The sequence below is a fragment of the Haliotis cracherodii genome, unplaced genomic scaffold (assembly GCF_022045235.1).
Source record: "Haliotis cracherodii isolate W230 unplaced genomic scaffold, xgHalCrac1.p SCAF_3, whole genome shotgun sequence".
NCBI classification, from domain to species: Eukaryota; Metazoa; Mollusca; class Gastropoda; order Lepetellida; family Haliotidae; genus Haliotis; species Haliotis cracherodii.
In genome coordinates, this window is record NW_027266286.1 from 72,786,376 (window position 1) to 72,794,199 (window position 7,824).

Consider the following 7,824-nt stretch of genomic DNA (forward strand, 5'->3'; position numbering starts at 1 on the left):
AATATGTGTGTAATCTTACTTGCTCATCAACAGCACTGTGTGCGTGTTACCCCGTTTGAAGATATTCTACTATCACAAAGATCTCCTCGGGACGATAGTTTTCATGTGAACTCAACGCCTAGGTTAGAATGAGCCCTAGATCTCCATCTAACGCCATTGCCATAGGCAGAGATGTTCTACCACATGCGAGGAGAGGTCCGGGGTTAATGTGTTCTGCGGGTGTCCCGGTATAAACTCTCCCCCGTACAAATTCTCCCCCCGGAGATTTTATACCGGTACAGATTCTCCCACGGCGAATCTGTTCTGAAATAAAATCTCCCCCGGGCGGATATATTTCGCGCCCCCCTCAGTATAAAGTCTCCCCTCTGATTATTCGGTTTGTTTCAATGTCTTTAAGTACCATATTCTTTAAATAGTTATCTTTAATGTAAGGAGGGTTACTTTAAAAAATAGATTATGAAATATGGTCATAATGAATTGATGGTTTAAAATGGTACAATGAATGGTAAAGCATGCAAATTACACTAATACGCGATATTTCATAAGAAAATATCATATCTCCGTTGAAACATAAAACCAATATTTATGAGTCTACATATTGATATAAGACTTTATCACTGTATCCAATTCCAACATTTTAGATACAAACTTTCGGACAGTTCAGTTCAAAATTCTTCAACCTTTAATACCTCACAGGGATTTGTAGCTAGACGACGGGAATCTACAGTCTTGACTGTGTGTATTTTATTTTTTATGAGAATGTTTCTCACCGACCTTAGCGTGTAGGGGTGTGATGTCCTGGACAGGAAATGACAGTGTTTTGACTACTCGTCTTTCATTAATTAACGTTATGGGCATCCCTAATTAACCTTTACTAATTCATGTTAATCCAACACAGGATGTTTTCTGGAAGTGGACAATCGCGAATGTCATAGGGCTGACACGACACGTGTTAATAACTGTCCTAGAACTTCTTAAGTTACTAATCATTCTTTATATCTAACGACTAATATTATATCTACCAATATACCACTTTATTGTCTCATAATGCGGTAGTTAAAGAAAAAACAGTGCTCAAAGTGAAGCCCTTTTCACTCCACATTCTCAACATCGTCTCTATCAGAAGTGTTTTGCAACTATTGAACTGCATGGCAAATATATATAAAACGACCGGGGAAGGAAATATTCTGGGGGGAGATTGTATTTCATAGGGTGGGGGAGAGTTTATTTCGAGAGGGGCGGAACTGTACCGGTATAAATTCGCCTGTGTGTGTGTGGTGAGGGGGGGGGGGGGGGGGGGGGGGGGGGCGCGCGGGGGGGGACATTTGGCATTTTTTTTACATTTCCTCCTAGTACCGTGTGCGTGAATCCATATTCTAAATAAAAAACAAGTCACTATTTTTGGGGTTTAGTTTTAATACCTACTTGTTAATACTATGCTCACACAATTTCATGCTTACTTAGTACTCCAACTTCTAAATGCCTATCAAAGAAGAAAAAAATACATGTGCTCTAACACATTGAAGAATATATCTATTCCTTAAGCCTACATGATCCTCAAATATATCGCAGTATTCCGAATGTGTTGAGGAGATTATGTGAATATGTGGAGTCGCTGTGATCAGGTTTATGTATTTAGCATCCTTGATGAGGGCCCGGCGTATGGTCACTGTTCTTATTATTTACCATAAATATATAGACCGGTGAAGATCCGGGTTAGAATTAATCTTCAGTAACCCTTAAAATGCGACTGTGCTTGTCTTAAGAGGCGACTATCCGGATCGGGTGGTCGGGCTCGCTGTCTTGGTTGATGCATGTCATCGTATCCCAATGCGTGGATCGATGCTCATGATGTCAATCACTGTCTTAAGTGACATGATGGAGTGGCGCGATCCTCCAAGTACCGTCTTAGCCATGCTTGTGGTTTTGACACAGAGGTCCATCCATGGTCCGACCTAGAATATGTAGAGGGCGTCATGGAAAATGATAAATAAAAAATTCTTTGGAATAGGCCTTTATACAGCCCCAGCCCTATCCAGACCAACAAATCCGATCTTGTCTTTTTTTTTATAAATAAATTATTTATATCATTATATTTTCTGTCCCGTTTGACACTAATGTGATTGACAAGATTCAGAAAACATGGCAAATATGCGTACCTCGGTTTCCAAAAGTCACGCTTGCATCCCAAGTACCAAGTTGTCCGACTCCCAATTGTTGTCGATGCCTTAGGTTTGGTACCTCCCAATCTGTTGACTGACACTGGGAGAGTACCCGGCTTTGCTGCCAGGAATACCGCCCTTCTGACAACCTGGGTATTGCAGAAGGCTGCATGTGTTAGGGAGTCAGGAATTGTTGTTATTGATCGTGTCACTTCTTCAGTATTAAAACTGACGGGCTAGGCTTGGACAAATCGGCAAGCCCAGTAAAGGCTTTTGATTGTCTGCTAACTCACACGTTTATGATGCATACCACTCCAATAACCTAACGATTACCCTAATTAAACAGAAACAATGTTTAGAACTAGATTCAAAACGGACAACATACCTTAAAGCGTTGTCTCTTTTTAAGCAGTCAGGGCCAGTTGATAAAATGTACGCCGCGTTTAGATGATGTTAGTTTGAGGAGTATGATTTTACGCCAATATTCCAGCAATATCACTGCGGGGGACACCAGAAATGTGCTTCACGCAATGAACCTCTGTGGCAATGGAACACGGGCCTGTGGCGTAATGAGCGATCGCTTTAACCACAGGGCTACCCGACCTCTCTATATAACGACTAGACGACCCCGCCTCTCTTTATATGAGACAGCATAAACGTACAGAATATGACTGTCATGGAAATTTGAACGCATGCATAAATTGAATATACAAGATCACTGTCACCAACCACTTCCTATCAGGGATATCTCGACATGGGTGACAAGATCTACCCTTGGACGTTTCCCGGCCTTGCCATTGTGTCCAGGGCGCATTGTGTTTACAACTAACTGGGTCTACTACAGTTATATAACAACGCGTCTTAATTGTTAAGTGTTAGAATACAGGCAAATTGAACTGTAGACAGTATTAGAAATCTTGTATATACGCCATCGTAGATTTTCCACTCATATAAACTGCCAGGCAAAAGAAAATAAACACCCGAGTTTAATGGTGGCTAAAAATTAACAAACAAGAAATGGTTGTTCGTTGTGATGTTATGGATACGGGTATCATAGACGGTATTGCATGTATCCTATCAGTGAGTATCTCACAACACGTGACGTGCACGTGACGTCTCAAGGAGCATGGGGGTCACAATTTCACAGAAGACCGTAAGGAGCAGAGTGAAGTGGGAATTTTCAAATGTTTATTTTCTTTTAGCCGGCAGTTCAGGATTCAACTCACTGTCGCTACAAGTCTGGCGACGACCATATTCCAATGAATCACTAAATATACTTAAAACAAAACAAAACGTTTGATCGGCGGAGAAGCCGCGTTCTGTCAACTCGTTTGAACTTATGACAGCCCAAAGAAACATAGTAACATAGTTATACAAACTGTAATCCAATATGACAAAACCCATATTTCCATATTTGTAAGAGATCTCTGCCAAAAACAGCATCGATGGTACGATTCCGACTATATCATGAACATGTGTTTATTGAATCATTATCAACAGTGATGAAACCGTGTGTTCGCGAAAAGGTGAGCCTATCCTTCCCCGCCTTCACGAACACATGCAAATGGAAGTCACTTGTTCAATGGGAACATTTGGTACAATTTAAAATAGGGAATTCAGACAACATTTTTGTCACTGATGCGTCAAATTTGGAAATGTCCTTCCAATATCTCCCATGTCTAAGAATGATGCACACCGTTCAATTTGAAGTAGCAGACATATGTGACTCAGTTTGTCGAGTCGAGTCTTCCTTTAATCCATGCTTAACCAACTTCCATGATACACACACTGTCCTTACACCAGAACCAGCAGGGCTTGGAGAAGGCTACACTAATGTCAATGATATATGTGTTATTCTTTTGTTAATGGAAGGCAGATACCTTACAATAGTAGAAATACGTATTATAGCATAAACCCATTGGTTCAGTCTTGCAATGCGCTATTCAACTGTTATTCATGCCATTCTTGTTAAGACAAGGAGAAAGATTATGACCGCAACTATTTTCAATATTTCTATTTCGCCTGTGCCCGTGGCCAAACTGCACCAATTTGTTTGTTTGTTTGTTTTTGTGTATGTTGTTAAACGCCACAACAAGCAATATGACGGCGGTCTATAAGTAATCGAGTCTGGACCAGACAATCCAGTGATTGACATCATGAGCATCGACGTACACAATTTGGAGACTATGACATGCATCAGCCAAGTCAGCGATCCTAACCACCCCATCCCGTTAGTCGCCTCTTACTACAAGCATATTATTGCTGAAGACTTATTTTCTACTCGGATCTTCACGGGTCACAACAATGTAAAGAATACCACCATTCACAGCTGATGATGCCAAGATATATTTTATTTTTTTATTTGTACAACAATATACATAGGTATTTCGTAATATATATTTAACAAACGATAAGTTCATTTATTGCATGAATTCATCTATTCATCTGTTTTACCCCACCAACCTATGACGTCAAATGTACATCGTAGCAATGGAGGGGCGGTCGGGTAGCCAAGTGGTTAAAGCGTTTGCTCGTCACGCCGAAGACCCGGGTTCGATTCCCAACATGGGTACAATGTTTGAAGCCCATTTCTGGTACCCCCCCCCCCCCACCGTGATATTGCTGGAATATTGCTAAAAGCGGCGTAAAACTATACTCACTCACTCACTCACTCGTAGCAATGGGATCTTGCATAGTGATACGGATGTTTTCCTCTTGTCCAGCTATGTTGACTTTGTCAATAGAATGTGCTTAAAACAAACTAATAGCATATAGAATGAATCAATAAATAGAATGTAACAGTTGCGTGGCGATACATATTGATACGAACAAATTCAATACCTCTGTAAATACCCACTCTAAGCGACAGTTAACTGTATCACAGCTATATCACTGAATAGTGTAAATCAGGAGAGTGTGGATGGTATTTAGTGGATGATAGTGTGATGCACAGTATGAAGAAGTCGGGGTTCGCACTTATACTGTTAACCCTGGGCGACTACTAGAGTGAGACCACCTCCGTGGTGTTGTGGATAGAGCGTCTGCTGCCCGTAGAGCGGAAGGTCTAAGGTTGGATCCCCACCCAAACGACGTTAAAAAGATTGTACTTGTTGTTACCCAGCCTGGCGCTCGGCATTAAGGGGATAAAACAAGGACTGGTCGTTGAGACGAGATGGGATCTAACGTTGTGTTAAGATTATTGCATTTATATAGTTACGTGTGTGTGTGTGTGTGTGTGTGTGTGTGTGTGTGTGTGTGTGTGTGTGTGTGTATGTGTGTGTGCGCGTGCGCGCGCGCGCTCACGTGTCTGCTTGTACTAGTCCGGACTAATTCCGTATTTATAGTGCTAGCCCAATGAGATACCATGGACATTTAACATGGACACGCAACTCGAACATTTTTATAGACACCAAAATTCCTATCTCTATTTTTAGCCAAGATGTGAGATGTTTAAAATGTGCATAGTAACTGTGTGCCAGACTGCATACTTGTATTACCAAGTGCACAATTCCGTATAGATCAAGTAACAGCCTGAGTGTTTATAGACCCATAGAAATCCGATTGCATACACGATTACGTATTTTCCCAGGAATTTCAATAAAAGTTTGTCAAATGTATATGTATTACGTATCACGGCTGAGTACTGTGCATGTGGTCTTGGTATTTACATAAAATTAATTATTGTTTGCTGGATAAAAAGTCAGGGACAGATGTGTGTTTGCACTTAATGCCCATGGAGTCCGCGGATGAAACTAAGTTACACAATGTTGCAAGTGATCTGCTTTTACTTCATTTCGGATTCCACAGCCTGTATCCAGTAGAATTGCTCACTCACAGCTACGTGAAAGGCTTGTTTGCACTTCTCAAAGCTTTTAATGTGGCAAATGCCAACTGCGAGATAAAAGTATACAATAATTATAAAATGAAGACAAAGTTGGGACCGAGTCCAAGGTTGCAGCTGTATTTGTTTTAGATAAGCATTCAAATTTAATTGTATTTAAGAATACCCATGAATAAGTTTTGAGATATCAGTACATTTTGGGATAACGGATTTCGAAATAACGACTGTAGGTGGAATATTGCTGAGTGCGGGATCAGCTTACATTTGACATTAACGAGTAAAACGTGGACACGACCAGCGTACCACTGATCTCCAGTTCTGGACACTGCATGGCGTACCTCTGAACATTGAATAGCGTAGTTTGACATTAACAAGTAAAACGTGGAAGAGCAAACCTCTGAACATTGAATAGCGTAGTTTGACATTAACAAGTAAAACATGGAAGAGCAAACCTCTGAACATTGAATAGCGTAGTTTGACATTAACAAGTAAAACATGGAAGAACAAACCTCTGAACATTGAATAGCGTAGTTTGACATTAACAAGTAAAACGTGGAAGAGCAAACCTCTGAACATTGAATAGCGTAGTTTGACATTAACAAGTAAAGCGTGGAAGAGCAAACCTCTGAACATTGAATGGCGTATTTTCACATTAACAAGTAAAACGTGGAAGAGCAAACCTCTGAACATTGAATGGCGTAGTTTGACATTAACAAGTAAAACATGGAAGAGCAAACCTCTGAACATTGAATAGCGTTATTTGACATTAAAAAGTAAAACGTGGAAGAGCAAACCTCTGAACATTGAATAGCGTAGTTTGACATTAACAAGTAAAACGTGGAAGAGCAAACCTCTGAACATTGAATAGCGTAGTTTGACATTAACAAGTAAAACGTGGAAGAGCAAACCTCTGAACATTGAATGGCGTAGTTTGACATTAACAAGTAAAACGTGGAAGAGCAAACCTCTGAACATTGTATTGCGTAGTTTGACATTAACAAGTAAAACGTGAAAGAGCAAACCTCTGAACATTGCATGGCGTAGTTTGACATTAACAAGTAAAACGTGGAAGAGCAAACCTCTGAACATTGAATGGCGTAATTTGACATCAACAAGTAAAACATGGAAGAACAAACCTCTGAACATTGAATAGCGTAGTTTGACATTAACAAGTAAAACATGGAAGAGCAAACCTCTGAACATTGCGTAATTTGACATTAACAAGTAAAACATGGAAGAACAAACCTCTGAACATTGAATAGCATTATTTGACATTAACAAGTTAAACGTGGAAGAGCAAACCTCTGAACATTGAATGGCATTATTTGACATTAACAAGTATAAGGTGGAAGAGTAAACCTCTGAACATTGCATGGCGTAGTTTGACATTAACAAGTAAAAGATGGAAGAGCAAACCTCTGAACATTGCGTAGTTTGACATTAACAAGTAAAACGTGGAAGAGCAAACCTCTGAACATTGAATAGCGTAGTTTGACATTAACAAGTAAAACGTGGAAGAGCAAACCTTTGAACATTGAATAGCGTTATTTGACATTAACAAGTAAAACGTGGAAGAGCAAACCTTTGAACATTGAATAGCGTTATTTGACATTAACAAGTAAAACGTGGAAGAGCAAACCTCTGAACATTGAATGGCGTTATTTGACATTAACAAGTAAAACGTGGAAGAGCAAATCTCTGAACATTGAATGGCGTAGTTTGACATTAACAAGTAAAACATGGAAGAGCAAACCTCTGAACATTGAATGGCGTAGTTTGACATTAACAAGTAAAACGTGGAAGAGCAAACCTCTGAACATT